The sequence below is a fragment of the Lissotriton helveticus genome, chromosome 4_1 (genome assembly GCF_964261635.1).
Source record: "Lissotriton helveticus chromosome 4_1, aLisHel1.1, whole genome shotgun sequence".
Classification (NCBI taxonomy): domain Eukaryota; kingdom Metazoa; phylum Chordata; class Amphibia; order Caudata; family Salamandridae; genus Lissotriton; species Lissotriton helveticus.
In genome coordinates this window covers 859,313,769-859,331,704 of record NC_136063.1, presented here as the reverse complement: position 1 = coordinate 859,331,704, position 17,936 = coordinate 859,313,769, and positions in this window count along the sequence as shown.

Here is a 17,936-nt window from a genome sequence, read left to right as displayed (position 1 = left end):
TGCACTGTTGAGTATCGTCCACATAATGTGGTTTGATCAGATCAATTGAAGTGAATCTCTTGTCTTTGCAGCCAGCAAGGGGAGGAATGAGTACTGTTCTTGTTCCTTCAACAGCCCGGACAGGTGCAGTACGCTCTGTAAGATTGCCCAAATTCTTTTTTGTCCATTATCTTTTTTCTGACCGGGCCCCCAATTTTCGGGAACAAGGCAGGTCTTAACGAACAGGTTCACTTCTCCAGTGGTGGTGGGTTTTAATTGGACGTTGCTTTGTTATGCCCAAATTTCATTGAGTTCCTGTAAAACGGCCAAATGATCATTGATGTCAAATTGTTTTGCATCCTCCACTGTGCTGCCACAATCGAGTTCTGGCACCCACATTCTTATCCTGAACTGATTTCATATAAGGGCGGAATTGCTTGGCCTGTTGTTAAGTGCCCTGTGGACCCCACATAGGTGATTGACCCGACTGCCACCCGAGCCTAATACCCTAGCTGTTTTTCCTCCCCACGATCCCTAGCTGTTTGTCCGCTCCACAATCAAATTTCCCTCAGGATGATACGGGGAGGAGTACCGCAATGCTGCACCCAAGCTTCCCATGGCTTCTTTGTAAGCCAGTGAGCTAATCACATGGCCAAGCTCGGAATGTAATGTGCCAATTGCGTATGTCCCTATAAAGACTAGCAAATCATTTATAACAGTCCGGGAGTCAGCCAAGCGTTGAGGCCAAACCCACAGGAACCTACAGCATGAATCTACTGCTACCATGATGTACCTGTAAGCCCTATCAGATTGTAAGGGCCCACAATGGTCCAAATAGACACATGTGAGGGGTCTGTCGGATATCAGTAGTGGTGTTTGAGGTGGGCTTGTTATGGTGGAACCTTTCATCTGATGGCAGATGTCGCAATTGAGGACAAACCCACCAATAATGTTGCTTCGGTAATGAAACAATTGCAGCATTACCTGTGTGTGCTGAACCCAGATCCTCGTGTGCAGCTAGAATTAATACTTATCTGCGATCCATGTTTGGTATTACTCTATCACCCAATCCTTGAATTTAAGCATACAGGATGTTTTGCACATCTATCATGTAGGAGTACTTGAGTGGAAAACCTTTTAGCAAGGCTGAGCTTTTGCAAGTGGCGGCTATAGCTATCATTATTTGTCCATCTATCCTCATGCTGGAACGAGTGATTACAGCAATGGCAGCAGTTCGCAATGTCGCCACGGCATCTTCATCAGCCAATGAATTCCCTTCAATGTACATGCCAACACGCTGATGACTCAATAAGTGAATTACATTAGCCTGTGGCAAGCATTCCTTCAGCTTTGACATCTGTTCCCAAAGCAGCTGGTGCTTTATTGTGCAACCTTTGGAATCTCTAAACCCATTCTAGACAACAAAAAAGGTACCCCTGCGCATTATCCACAGTCTTCAATATATTAAACAGAAACTGTTTAATCTAATAGATGTGCTAGGGTTTGGTTTACATCCCACCTGAAAATTTGTGAGCACTTGTCCCAAGGAGATCCAGCCCCACAGGCTTGTTAAAATTTGCATGCTATTCATTTTTGTATGTTGTCAATTAGACTCAGGGATCTGTAATTTCCCGTGGCAAGTTTATCTCCTTTTTTAAATATAGGGATCATTTCTGCTCCTTTGCAAGAGCTTGGTATAGGGGCAACAGCCATTAAAGCATTCAACAGGGAGTTAATATAGGATCTCAGATCTGAGGCTCAGAGCAAATAGGTCAGCTGGTATCCTATCCAAACTGGGTCTTTCCCTGGTTTCTGAGCTCAGATTGCAGCTTTGGTTTCCTCTAACATAAACGGGCTAATCTCATCTCTATAAATTTCTGAGGGGGTATACCTATTTTGCTTTCATGTGGTGTTTTTCTGCATAAGGGGCAGAGAAGTGATTAACGCAGTCACCTGTAGGAATGTGACAGTCAGGACGGGTTGGGTGTTTGCATCCATTATGTTTGATCAAATACCAGATGCGTCTGTTATTCCTGAAATTTGACGTGTCCAATAGGGCATCCCTGATCCTGGCCACCCACTGGGCCTTACTAATCTTGATAACCCGTCGCATCTTTACTTCTTGGTATTCCTATGTCAATTCTTTGCTCACTCTTTAGAGCATCTATTAATTCCTTCTTTGCACTTTTACATGTGTCATTCACTCATTTGTTCGGTCTACTATTTCCAGGGATCCCACAATTTGTATACGTTTTAACAAACTGATTTCTTAGCTTTGTTAAAAATCTTTCATGGAGATTCACGATCACTAAGGGGCCAAGACGAAGTACTCAAAAGGTTGCAGGTCCTTGAATAGGATTTTATAGATCTCACCTAGGGCCTCTTTTGATTTAGAACATCTTTCCATCCCATCCGCAGCCGGCAGTGGGAGTCAATGCAGGGCGGTGACGTGGGGAGGGGAGGGGCAGAGTGGGGGTAATAATGTATGGATTACGGAGTTTTACAGGTAAGTAAACATTTAAATAAATAAAATTAATTTAGTTGCGCGCACTGCATCACATTTTGGGATGCAGTGTACTCAATGAAATTCATTTTATTTATTTAAATGTTTACTTACCTGTAAAACTCCGTAATCCATACATTACTACCCCCCACCCTGCCCCTCCCCCTCCCCCTCCCCACTTCACCGCCCTGCATTGACTCCCACTGCCAGCCGCGGCTGTTCCATCCCACATTTAGTTTGATGTAAGGGTAGATGGAATTTGTGTAGCCAGGCGAAGTTGCTTGTCCTGCCAGTTTCGGATGATGTTTCCGTCATACAGCAACGCAGATTACGTGTTTGGGCAGATATATAGTGCAAACTGCACCATGCAGACGCACATGGGCGTAGCGATCTTGTTTTTTTCTCTGTTAGGGCACTGGGGCCTTCTTTGTGATCCTTCTTTAAACCTTTCAATCCTTTATGTCTAAAAAAAAAGTCAGATCTTTTTTATTTATTATCTTACCCTCTGTCTTCCTAAGTGTGTATTTTGCATTTTTATTTCTCCTGTTTGTTTTGTACTTTATTTTTTCTCCCTACTTCCTTCCTAATTGTTTTTACTTCCGTCCCTCTTTTTCCTGTTTTTCTATAGTTTCTACATTTTCTCTCTTTTGCCCCCTAGCTCATAGCAGAGAAGTTTGCCCCAAAAAAGAGAGCAACCAAGAGCCGCCTTCAATGCGGAAGGTGTAGCCCTGAGCCTTGTGGAGGTGGCAGCACTTGTTTTTTTGTCCAACATTACCTCCCCTCCACCTTGGCAGGAGACAGCAGGCCTGGGTCCGTGTCCAGGCTCTGGGAGCGCCAGCGGAGCTGGCCGATAATGTGTCTGGCATTTTATCACTGTTCTGGGCTCTGGCGCACCCACAATCAGCTGAAACACTGGTGGTACGACATCCTGGACCAAGAGCAAGACCTGCTGTACATGCTAGTGGTTGAGGCCGTAGGGCTTGGTGAGTAGCCAATTATTAATATTATTATTACTCGTGTGTTCTATATTATTGCTACTGTTTTTCCCAAATAGCAAGCATGCTGCTTACATGCAGGTAAGTTACATTTGCAAATCTTATATTATGTGATCGTTATTCTGGACAGGTGCTCAGTGCTACCTAATAATACTTCTTTGGGACTTTGCACTCAGTTGGGCTAATTATGTACAAATGTAAGTAATGCAGACTTGAGAAAGACTCCTTTCCTTTATCCTGTCACTTAAGATAGTGGTAGCAAATTGTATTAGTAATTTAGCGTTGCACGTCCTTTCATTCTAGTTCTTAGAACCTATTTTGTAACTTGTACAGTGACAAACAACCAGCAAATTTAGTGTATGCATGCATCCATCCATGCATTTAAAGACAAACTGCAGACTTAGTGAATTGGCCCGTCAAAGGGGTTGAGAATGGTTGCAAATGAGATTGGAACTTAGAAGCAAATATAATTAGTTGCAATTTATTAGTAATTCCAACGTTTTTGGAATAGGTGGTCTAGCATTTTTAGGACATGTGGAATAAATAGATTGGACGGTCCGCGATACTAGTCTACTACGAGTCAATCTGATTCAGTGTTATTTCAATTGCCATTTCCTGTAAAAAAATCTTTTTGGAGAGATTATTTATTTACCACCAATCATTTTTTGTCTTTTTAATTATGTCTTACATTAGCATCCAGGGGCATGAGGTCATCCGAGGTGGCATCCAAGAAGAACGCTCCTTGGCCGATGGCTCTGCTGCCTCCAATAAGTCTTCCTGCTGTTAATATTAAAATATTATTCCCTAACTCCAACTGCTCCTTATTTTGAACTATTTATTTCTACCTGTTTCCTAATGAATCTTTTTTCTCAAATCCTCTTTGATCTATCCATTCTCAAATTCTTGTTATCCCTGCATTATTCTTTTTACTTATTTTATATTTCTGGTGTCTTTATTTTACCTCAAACCATCTCTGTCTGTGCTAGTCTGTCTGTAGCTTCTTTTCTTCTGTTTTTTCAGGCAGCTTTTCCTCTCCCCTTATATATTGGGTGGACTTCTTAGTGGTAGTACTGTAAGACTCAGAGAACCCATTGGTCATGTTCACTTACCTCTAGTAGTACTACTATCAGTAAGATGAGAGAGTGGCCCTGATCTCATTGGACATCCCAAAGTTGTGTCATCTTTTTTTACCCAGTCCCCGTATTATTAGCAGCAGTTGATGGTGAACTGATTACCATGCACCATGGCTGGAAGTAGTAGGAGGAGGAGGAGGCTGGTCCCATTGCATTTTACAACCAAGAACGTATGTCCAATTGTTCACTCTTATTTCTTTAAAAAAAAACTCAGATTCATCAATAGCTCTAGTCCCTCCAGTCCTTTATAGGTTGTCTTCTTGAGAGGCTTTTCAAAAACTGCCACCAACAAAATGGCCAACCGAATATTTTTAATTGAAGACACTGTCTGTATCTGAATTGTAGAGATGTGTGTGGTGTATTTTCAATTTTTGTACAAAAATAAATAAATAGGGGGAGGAGTATCTAGTATTTAAAAAAGTGTAGTGTTTTTTCTGGTCGTACCGACCACCAGTGCCAGGGCTAGGGGACAGTGGCTCCAGCCAGGTAGCAGATGTGGCAGCTGTAGAGGGGGAGCCAGCGGCAGTGGCAGGTGGTGGTAAGTTATATTGCTTGCTTATTGAAAATTAACTATATACTCACTGCAATGTGGTAAACTGTACTGTTGAGACTTGTGACCAGTTGAACACACCCCTCTTTACTTAGCATATACAGCAGAATTTGAGTTGCTAATGGACTCTTCTATCTTCAACCTAGCAGAGAAAGTTTCATGAAGAGTCAGACCTTGATGTGTTGATGGAAAAGGGAAAGAAGACAAGGAGGCAGGATGAGTGAACTGAAATATGAGTGGAAGAGAAGGATGCGTGGATAAAAGGATTCATTTTTGGATAAAGGTGAAAGGATATCTGACTGGGTTGGTGAAAGTGTATTGGTGAAAGGAATCCTCCGGGGGGTTTTGATGTGTCAAAGGATGCATAGGTGATGTATTGTTCTTAATTGTTTTTATTGCCATTTCATTTAAGACAATAAACAATAACACAAAAATACAGTACATTACTTGGCTATCGGGAAAGCCAGCCCTCCACGGACACAAAAACGCACTACATAGCAGTGGTATGTGTACACATCACAGTAGATAGAGTGCACACCAGTGGTTATCTCCTACATCCCATGACATGCAGGTCGTAACATAATGCATTACAGCCATAATTACCTTTAGCCCAGGCCGAGGTCTAGTCTCCAGTATTTATTGTGTCAGGAGTCGTCCGCAGCTGCGGATCCTAGCCAACTCGTGAATGTCATCTGCATACATTGACACAGTGAGCCACTTTTTGGTCAATCTGATTACTTGATTCTGGCTGCCAGTGGCTCAGTTGCGATAGCGAACAATAAGGGTGACAGAGGGCATCCCTGCCTCGTTCCTCTGGTGATAGTTATCAAATCAGATATCATGCCATTGACTTTAAGGCGCACTGTGGGCAGAGTGTAGATAAACTTGATCTGCTGTATGAATAGGGGCTCAAAACTTGCCTGTAGAGAAGTGGAAACAAATACCCTCATTCCAGGGAAATGAATGCCTTAGTGGCGTCCAGGAGCGCCGCGATTGCTGGGACATGGGGGCAAGATAGTGTATCAACGCAAATAGCGTCTTGAAATTATGTGAGGGTGACCTTCCCGGCACGAAACCGAATTGGTCCGGTCTGACCATCAACGGAAGCAAGGGCTGGAGTCTATTGGCCAGGCGTTTGGCAAAGACTTTGGCATTTAGGTTAATCAACGATAATGGGCAATGTGAGTTGCATTTCGAGGTGTCCTTGTCAGGCTTTAGCAGTGTGATAACGATTGCCTCCCTCATGGACCTGGACAAAATCCCCAGTTGTGAGGCTTCTTGATAAACTGCCAGGAGGTGAGGAGTGAGGATCTCTGAGTATTCCTTATAGAATTTGGCCCTAAGACCAACTGCCCCTGGGGCCTTGACAGCCGGAAGAATATTTATAACCAGACGTACATCCTCGGCTGTAAATGGGACATCCAGGTATTCACAATGCACCCTGCTGGGCCACAGGAGCTCTATTGAATCAAAATGGTCTTGTAGCACAGAGTCAGGTGGGCTGGACTGGGAGGTATATAGCTGCTTATAAAAAATTCTCATGGTATCTAGAATGGGTGGTGCTGTAAACATGAGCTCTTCGGTGGGGGTGGCAAGTGTTGTGATGTACTGTGAGCCTCTTGGAGGCGTCAGGAGATTTGCTAAAGTCTTTCATGACCTGTCTTCCTCACCGTATCTGCGCGCAGTGGGGTGTTTATGTATGAAATTTGTTTCCATAGTCACCTCTTCTTGGAACTCCAATGTTGCCAATGAAGGTGAGTGAAAGTATTGTGTTTCCAATGTTTGTATTTCTTTTTCTAACCATCCCAAACTACCTCGGATATCTCGTGGCACCCCTGATTGAATAGCTATGCCGGACCCGCGGATCACCACCTTGAACACCTCCCACAGTGCTCCGACAGTGTCAACCGACCCAGCATTATTTTCAAAGTACTGTGTTATTTGCATCCGCATCCCCTCTCTAAAGACCGCGTCCAAGATCGCATTAGTGGGAATGCGCATTGCAAATTGTTGTATCTAGGGCTTCGGCACTGAGAGGATTAGCATGAGTGTAAGTCTTTGGATGTTAGCCAGAAGTCTAGTCTGGACCAAGCTAGATGCTGTTGCGTGATATATGTTCCCTCGCGGGCAGTGGGATGAAACACCTGCCATGAGTCAATTAGTTGGTGGTTAGTCATTAAACCATTTAGGCCAGCTGCTGCTTACGTATGGTGTGCGTGTGAGATGCCTGACCTGTTATCTGTGAGTGGCAATACAAACTTAAATTCACCCCGCACATCATCACAGAGTCCCCCTTAGAACGCATCTTGTACCATACAAGCTCAAAGAAAGCAGGGTCATCAGCGCTAGCGCCATATGTGTTAGTAATAATAACCTGCTGGTTAAATAGGGACCCTAGTAATATTATATAGCGGCCTTCTGGATCACTGATCACTTGCTGCATTTGCCAGGTAACACCCCTTCTGATCAGTATTGCTACTCCTTAGGAATAGCTGGAGTAATTGGATGTATATACCTCGCTCCACCTATTGGAGTTTAGCCTGGACCGAGCGGAATCCTTCAGGTGCGTCTCCTGTAGGAGGCAATTGTCCCCTGTTGTGCCTAGTAAGATATGACTGTACAAGTCTTGCTTTTCTGTGGTCATTTAGACCTCGTACGTTCCAGGTGATGTAGTTTAGCTGTGACATCTATACACTTTTATATCATCATATAGGTCTATAGGAGTGAGCCTGATCGAGTGCTTACCAATACCTGGAGTAGGACCAGTGGCATCTGTGGGGTGCTCAGCATGCTGTTTGGTGAAAGTGCGCGGATGGTTTGTGTTACTCCCTGTATGTAGGTCTAGCAAAGTCATGTCCATTTTGGACTGTGGTGAACAATAAATAACAACGTTCCCTCCCCTCCCCCCTCCCACACCAACCCCCCAATTAGGGTGTGTTGCCCTGGTTAACAACCACATCGAAAACATGTGCCCCTGAATCCTAGAGGGAATTATCATAGGGGAAGCTTGGGGTTGCGGGCATACTGCCCTGCGCTAAGGAACAGGGTAGCTGAACATACTTTGTACTACCAGTATCCTTGTTTTGGAAGACATTTTTAAAGGAGGGGGATACCACTAACTTGTATGTCTTTCAGCTCTGAGCTAGTTGCGGCACAGGAAAACAAACCGAGGCATATCAGTCACTATGCTCCATGGGATTGCGTGTCAGATCCACCCTCCCAGCCCCACAACCTTGGTAAGTGAGGTGGCAACTGCTCGGGCATAATCAAAAAGTAGTGGTTATTTAATCATTATCACTTAGCTGGCTGCCCGGCAAAGTTTCTGTTGCGTGGTCCCTGCTGAGTTGCTTCTTTGCTGATTGCTTGACAACTTTAGAGCGGCACTTGTGTCAGTGAAGATCATAGGCTTACCCACAGCCTGCACACAGAGCTTGGCGGGGTAATGCATGGCGTATTTGCTGCCAGCTTTTGGGAATGGTTTTTAGCCGAGATGAATTATTTTTGTGCCACTTGTACTACCAGAGTAAAGTCTGGGTACAGTGCGATGGCATTTCCCTGGTATTATACTTCTCCTTGCTCATGGGCCTTCAGCAACACGGTGTCTCTTTCCCAGTAGTTTAATAATCTAGCTATTATTGGTCGGGGGAGGCCTGGGACCCAGTGTGCGGTGGGCACGTTTCACCAGGAACATGGCAGGCAGGTTGGAGCCAAAAAAGTCTTTTAGGAGCCCTTCTATATATTTTTCCATATTTGTTATGATCGTGGACTCTGGAATTCCAGTTATGCAAATGTTATTTCACCAAGATCTTGCTTTGAGATCTTCGTTCCGTACCCTTATCACATCCAGCACTTTGTCCAGATAGAGGATTTGTTCCTGTGCCTCTGTTTGACAATTGTCGGAGTCTGACACTCGGGTTTGAAGTGCGTTGAATCTGTTTTCGTGTTTCTGGACCTTCTGGAAGACGTGATCCATTCGCACTGCGAGCGAGTCCAATTTGGATTCAATTGCCCGCAGACTGAACTTCACCTCAGGCGGCATGGCCTTGATGTTATCCTCCTGATCAGAGTCCATCTGGGTTTCTGGCACTATTGTTGGTGGCGCCGATTCGGTTTCCTGTTGTCTGGTGTCGCGTTTTTCAACGCATATCTTAGCCTGTTTGTTGTCTGTGTTCCCCATTTTGCCTTCTTAATGTAGTGCATTGCTCTGGAATTCACACCTCTGGATTCCGGCACAGCCAACCCGACTGAGCGATGCCTGATTCAAGTGGAAAGATCACTGTGTTCCCCCAAATCACGATGGTGCAAATCTATGTCTATGTCTCACTGTTTATGAATGCGGGTGGCAGCAGCTGTGTCTCCAAGAGAAGGGGGGTTCCCACTCTACTCCTTTACTGCCCAGTTGCACAAGGCTGTGGTCTGCTGCTGGGCCTCTCTCACTCCGGGAGCCCTCTTGCTCTCAAGATGGCTGCACTCTTAATGCACAGCACATAGAATGCACATGCAGTGTTTGACAGGAGTCTGCCTCAGTGCTTCTTGTCAGAAATGTGCAGGAAGGATGTATGGCCCAGTGAAATTCAAGCTGTTATCACAGTGAGAATAGCTGTCCATGGGGAGCAAGGGGTTCCAAGCCTGATGGTAATCTCACACACGGTCCTCCGTATGCGATGGACACATTAGCGCTGAGGGAGTCGCAGCGAGGGCAACACCTGCCCCCTCCCGATCTCAGGCTCTCTGCTACAGCTGTCATGTAGCCCCCATATAAATAACCTGTTGAAAACTGTAAAGTACTTGTAACTATGTTCTGAATATATTTTATGAAACTGTAATATAACTTTGTTATCTGATGTATTAATACGTATAACGTTTTAATGAAGATGGAGCGACATCCTTTTAAAAATGTATTTAAACTGTATTTTGTATTGTGATGGTTTTTATTAACTAAAAACAATAAACAACACTTTCAACACTTTACAGCTGTCACGGTGGGCTCCTCCCACCTCCCAGGTGCAAGGGCAGGCACTGTCACCACCTCACCACTCACTGAGTCGCCCACCAGTGGGGCCTCCTGTTGTCCCCAGCATCCCGCGCACCCCTCCGGCTTCACAGGAAAACAATGCATTGGATCGTAACAGGGAGGTACATGACAGCAGCGCAGCTTACTTTGCTTTCGTGGTGTCCTGGCCACATTCACCACAGCCTTTACTCACAGAGAAGTGTTCTCAAGGCCGGGTAGGCCGCTGGGCCTCAGCATCAGGTGTCACGGCACCCCAGGCTCTTAGCTTTTCATCTATGGGCATGGCAGCCGCCTCAGCAGGGGTATCGGTCTCACAGCATGGCTGTACTCATTCTCAGTGCTGCCCGCAGCCACCCTCAGGAGTCCCAGCCGCAGGCTCTGCACAGGCCATTATCCCAGTGCATCTCTCCTGGCAGGAGGTAGGCTGCGGCAAAACGAGGCCAGCAGCTGCAGCAATAGGCAGCGTATCGCTGTTACGGGCACTACAGTGCGTGCCCCAGTTGTAGGCGCACTCGATGCCCATCTTGGATCACTTGGATTGGTGGTAGAACACAGTATAAATGTCGGATAGTGTGCTCGGCCTGCAGAGCCTCTTTAACAAGCGGCCATCTTGTAGCCCGAATCAGCCACTCCCCGCAGGATGCATGGGTGATTAAATGACAAATATATGCACCATTCCGCAGAGTTTTTCAGAACACCACTCTCTACGTGGTGAACACAGTGGAAAAAACTCAGCAAATTGAGTGGAGTTTACCACCTAGGCCTAATATCTGAGTACTATGGAAAGCATAGTAAAAAATAAAAGGAAAGTATGTCTTGTATGTCTGATTATAAAGCCTAGACTAATGAATAACCGGTTAGTTGGTAGACTAGTAATAAAGTTAGTTGTTGTAGATGTTAATTTGTTGTTTATTTTTCACATACATCAGATTTTATTTGAGAAAGAAGATTTTTAATATCTGACAAGAGAGAAAGATGAAAGAAAAAGAGAAAAGAGTATTATGAACTGCAAACTCGGAGAGACAAACAAAATAAAGAGGAGAATATCCAGAGGGAAAAAAAGAGAAGCTGGTAAGAGTATTTAGCAGTTTCTCAAAAAAATATGTTATCAATTGTAAAATGTTACTACAGTCTTGTCTAAAAATGGAATTTACACATCAAGTGGAAATAAGCAAGGAGTGTGTGTTTCTGAAAGTAGACCATGTTCTAACAAATCAAGGACTTTATCATGGAGACAGAAACAGTCTAAGGAGTTAAGAGCTAAAATGTTTTGGACCAGAGTAGTGCAAAATCTGCAGAAAATGATGAAGGACAAGTGCTGCTCTTAAGCAGAAGAAAACACTATGAGACTGTTGTTGTGAAAGCATTTGCTCTGAAGAGGAAAGTATTAATAATACAATGTAATAGAATGAGGACACCAGACAAAATAGTGGTGTGTATGAAGACATTAACTGATAGAAAATGGTTTATTAATAGAACTTATTTTTGTAAAAAAAGTGAATGGCAGCATACTTCTAGTACAGAAGCTTTTTTTCATGATGAAAGCTGTTTGCAAGAGAACACACTAGTGCATTCGGTTGATTTAACTGGTCATTGCTATGAAGTAATTGATGGCATTCCTGTTGCAAAAGAAGGGATGGTACCTAGGAATGTAGAGGAAGTGTTAGCTTAATAGGTGCAAGGAAGTCGTACAGAGACCCCAGTAGGCAAATGGAGCTATGGTGCTATTTGAAGTATATTTAAACCAAAAAGAGGACACCACTGTTTCTAAGGCAGGACACCAAAGGTCGCCCGCATGCCCTATAACAGAATAAAGAGAAAAAGATAACAGGGAAAGAGACCTAGGTATGAAGAGAACCCCATCAAAAATTACACTTAGTTGTGTTGAATATGCATTGGATGACCTTCCTGAATGTTTAAGAGAGGCAAACTCAAATATTGAGGACGTCTGCCTAAAGACGGCAGGAGTACTTTGCTCTTTAGATCCTGCTAATGTTTGCAGACATTTTACCCACAAGTTTCAAGCCATATTATCTTTTATCTAACACATCATTAAGCCTCTTCTTTGTGAAGTAACTGATTTCTTTTGCCAAGTAAAAGGTGCTCCTCATATTATCATGTTGTTATAGATAAAAGATGCTCCAAAATTTGAAACAGACAGTACTGACTGTGTGCTGTCTTTCATAGAACAGTATGTGACATTCGCCATCCAAAACGATAATACAGACAAAGGCCTAAGAGGACAAGTTCTGCATTTTCAAACACATAGTTGTGGAAAGTACTGTCATTGAAAAAAACAGAAGCAAAAGAAGATTTTACACACAATGTCATTTTGGCTTTCCACAATGGGTTATTTCACAAGGAAGAGTCAACAGCTTTTTGTCTGCAGGAAACATGTAGTAGCACAGAAATCACCCAAAAATATGTACAACCTAAGAATGACAGAGGATTCCAAGTTCATTAATGATTATAGCGCTGTAATTCTTAAAATGTAAAATGCAAATATGGGCATTCAATTTTTTGCAGACAACTCCGTTGCTGTTGCTCATTATATGACTTTTTGTTCATTATAAAATCAAAGAAGACTGAAAGGAAAGAGATGTGGAACGCGATTTCTGCAGAAAATTGTTTAGCAAAAAAGTTGTACTGCTTTAGATTAAAAATGCTATCCCATAGGGAGATAGGTTTTTATGAGTGCTGTGACATGTTGAGCCTGGCCAGTTTATTCTCAAAGTCTATATCAATTATTTGGATAAGTCTAGGCCTAGCCAGCACATGAAATAGAGTGTTAACGTCTTTCCCAGAAATATAGTATCTAGTAGAGTTTGCCTCTACTAGATGCTAAAAAGCACTGATATTGTAAAATCCAGCATGTTATATGCAAGCAACCCAAAAATATGTGACCATCTAGAAAATATGTGCTCATATGAAGTGCTTCAACACTACAGGTACAAAAGCAATGTACTGGAAAACATAGAAAAAGGCAAATTTGAGGAACTGATGGTTGTGTAGTGAGACATGCAAAAGGATATTTAATAAACCACCAAAAACTTCAGAGGAAAAATATTTCTTCATTTTGGGTCTTTTTCAACTATTCTAGCCTTAGCATGCTGTATTGGATTTACTTGGGGCTATTGCTGCTTTTACTTGGGGGCTAATGCTGCTTTGAAAATCATTTAATGCTGTGAAAGACAGCATTGAGTGTCTAGCCTTACAAAATGATATGCAAATGTTAACAGATGAGATTCAGCTAGAATAATAATTGCTGTAGACGTAGCTAAGTCAGTTCACTAAAGTAGTCAAAATTCTGCTCCACTCAGTTAAGATCTTCTTGGACCACTTATTATTAAAAATGAAGCTGCAATACCTATGAATGAGGTGGAAAGTGCAATGGAACAAGCTAGACAAGAAACTGACATCTGGAGCAGTTAGTTGCACAACTCAACAATGAACAGACGGACCTTTATATGGAAGAAAAGATAAAATAGAACATGCATTTTTCGACAACAAGAAAGAATGCTCATCCTTTAAACCAATTTTAATATATATTACCTACTGGCGATAGCCAGTAGGTATATATAGTTAGGATTGTTTTCCATAGGGAAATCGCAACACTCTATTGGGAATAACTTTGGCGCCGGTTGAGGAATCTTCCTGAAATTTTCCTTAACTTTGCCTCGCAGCGCTCCTCTCCTTCCCTGAAAGTTTGGGGGGTATTCATCAAGCGGGGGCCGAGATAAAAGGGGGGTCCCAAAACGTGTTTTCCCCATGTTAACTTCCATAGGGCGGTTGGACTCACTTTTAGCCCGAACGGCTGAATGGTTTTCCACCACACTTGGCAAAATTGTAGGGACTGGTAGCCCGATGTGCCTTTGCTATGTCTCAAGATATGTGCTCCAGTGGTTTTTACGAAAATTAACTTTGAAAAAATGTATATTGGGCTACATTGGGCTATATATATGTTCGAGCCCAAATGTAGCCCAATGTAGCCCAATGTAGCCCAAAGATGGCCACCAGAGACAAAAAAAAACAAATGTAGCCCAAATATCAGCCAGATGTAGCCCAACTATAGCCCAATGACAGAATATCCCAGAGTGTTCTAAAGAACAACTAGAGCGCTAACAGTCTTACTTATGACAAAAGTATGGCACACCTGAAGTCATCTTGATTGGAATAAAGTGTTAACACTTAAAACATTTAATTTGCAAAGGAACAAAATGAGGGATTCATTTTGCCATAGAAATTATGATTAGTGCTGAAGAAAGAAAAATTAGGGCACATTTTGAGTGACTTCTCAAATCCTCTTATATTTCATTAAAAGAATTCTGATATGCAGTCTCCCAAGATGGCCACCAGAGACAAAAGAGCCCAAATATCAGCCAGATGTAGCCCAATGACAGAATGTCCCAGAGTGGTCTAAAGAACAACTGGAACGCTAACAGTCTTACTTATGACAAAAGTATGGCACACCTGAAGTCATCTTGATTGGAATAAAGTGGTAACACTTAATACATTTAATTTGAAAAGGAACAAAATGAGGGGTTTCATTTTGCCATAGAAATTATATATATATATATATATATATTCACCGAAAAAAACATAGGTTACACACCAGTTATAGTTAGGAATTAGCATTTAAAAAACCTTTGAAATTCACTGAAAAAACCATAGGTTTCACACCAGTTATAGTTAGCTGGAAATTTTACTCGCACAAAACCATTAAAATTCCCACGTTATAGTTAGTTGGACTCACTATAACTTGCACGTCTGCAATGCACTGCTGATGAAGTCACATATTACATCACTCATGCATATATTTAAAATTTAAACATTACTCGCTAATATATGTATTCACTAAGATACACTTAATAAGCCAGTTAACCAATCAATTTTTTTTTAAAAACACTGAAAAAACCATAGGTTTCAGGCCTTATATAGTTAGGAATTAGAATTTAAATAATCTTTGAAATTCACTGAAAAAACCATAGGTTTCAGGCCTTATATAGTTAGGAATTAGCATTTAAAAAACCTTTGAAATTCACTGAAAAAAACATAGGTTTCAGGCCTTATATAGTTTGGAATCAGCATTTAAAAAACCTTTGAAATTCACTGAAAAAACCATAGGTTTCAGGCCTTATATAGTTAGTAAATAGCATTTAAAAAAACCTTTGAAATTCACCCAAAAACCATAGGTTTCAGGAGTTATATAGTTAGGAATTCGTTTATAAAAAACCTTTGAAATTCACTCAAAAAACTATAAGTTTTAGTGGTGTTATAGTTAGCTGGACATTTTACTCATACAAAACCAATGAAATTGCTCCTATATAGTTAGTTGTACTAACTATATTTCGCGCACCCACAATCCACTGCTGATGATGTCACATATTAGATCATTCATGACATGGTCAGTGACATCACTGATGACATCTCAAATGACATCACTGATGACATCACTGATGACATCCTCCACGTGACAATCACATACACCTTTTCATACACTATTACAATTTTTCATCACTGTTTGTAAAATACAGAGTATCATATTTAAATCCATTGTGACAGCAATACAAGTATCTAAAAATCCACTCAGTGATTCATAGATTTATACACACATCTAATCACTTACCTATGGATTCACTCATATATGCTGTCAATGAACAATAGAACACTATCAAAAATACTTATACATCTATATCGACATTAAACAACAGCACACATCCTATTCACATATGAAGTCATCCTACTCACTTATGCAAACAATGGATCATACTTACATATTTACTTAGCAAAACACTTATTCAAACACCACTTCTTCTATTCATTTAGATAGTAAGTCATACTTAGTGAATTATAAAATCATTATTACAAGTATACAGTTATCCATACAGTCACTCACACAATCATTGTGTATTATGTATACTTATTTATATACAACAACTGACACATACACTGCCTTTTATTTTTCTAGTTTGTTGGACCTGTACCTTTGAGAAATATATTTGCTCATCACCACACCCATAAAGAGATTCCCTCACCCAAACTGTTAGAACATGTAGTTTTAACTTCATATATCTACTGAATCAACTATTCACACATCTTTGGACAGTCACACACCCCCCACCGAACCACACACACTTTCACACTCCCATACAAATACTCAGTTAACTAATCAATAACTAATATAGACTTTCACATAGCTAGTAACCAACTGTAGAATCAGTTTACACAACAACTGACAAAGTGATACAGATATTCACGCAGTTTAGTCACTATCCACTATAGTTAGTGAGACATTATAAATTGGTCAAGTAAACAGTTAATTACACTGCTACTAAATCCTCCATCCAAATATTTATTTATATATATCCACTCATTCTTCAATGTAAATTGCTATATATATAATGCATATTTAAATAACGAAGCAAACCACATTCACTGGATGATGTCATCAGTGATGTCATCAGTGATGTCATTAGAGATGTCATCAGTGATGTCACTGACCATGTCATGAATGATCTAATATGTGACATCATTAGCAGTGGATTGCAGGTGCGCGAAATATAGTTAGTACAACTAACTATATAGGAGCAACTTCATTGGTTTTGTATGAGTAAAATGTCCAGCTAACTATAACACCACTAAAACTTATAGTTTTTTGAGTGAATTTCAAAGGTTTTTTTAAAAACTAATTCCTAACTATATAACTCCTGAAACCTATGGTTTTTTGAGTGAATTTCAAAGGTTTTTTTTAAATGCTAATTCCTAACTATATAAGGCCTGAAACCTATGGTTTTTTCAGTGAATATATATATATATATATATATATATATATATATATATTCACTGAAAAAACCATAGGTTATAGACCATATATAGTTAGGAATTAGCATTTAAAAAACCTTATTTTACTCACACAAAACCATTGAAATGCCATATATAGTTAGTTGCACTAACTATATATTGCGCACCCGCAATCCACTGCTGATCATGTCACATATTACATCATTCATGACATGGTCAGTGACATCACTGATGACATCACTGATGACATCTCAAATGACATCACTGATGACATCACTGATGACAACATCCAGTGACTGTATGTTTCTGTAAAGTTAAAATATGTCTTACATATTGAAGAATGAGTGGATGTATAAGTGTCTGGATGAAGGATTTAGTAGGTGCGTGACTGACTGTATGAGTGAGTGATTAAATGTGTCTCACTGAATGCATGGGTTAGTAACTAAACTGTCTTAATTTGTGCATCATTATGTCTGTTGTTCTGTAAACTGCTGCATGTGTTGATCATTAGCTATACGAGAGGCTATATGTGTTATTAATTGGTTGCCCAAGTATTTCTATGGGAGATTGAGTTTGTGTGGGGGTGGCTGGAAGGTGTGTGACTCTATGCATAGATGTGTGAGCAGTTTATTCACTAGGTGTATGAGTTCAAGAGTGCATGTGGAAACAGCTACATGGGCAGTTGACTGTGTGCATGAGTGTATTGATGAGTGAATGGATATCTCAATGCTACATGTCATAGTAAGTACATATGTAAAACACAGTACATGTGAGAGTTGGCATATATAAATAACTGTGCATGAGAGCCACTGAATGAGTGAGTGGTTGTATCGATCATTGTGAACTTGTATCAGGGATTGTATAAGAGAGTAAATATGTGTTAGTATATGTTTCAATAAGTAAGGTGTGTTTAACTGTATAGTTGAAGAAATGGAGGTGAGATTGTTTCTTTGCATGACTG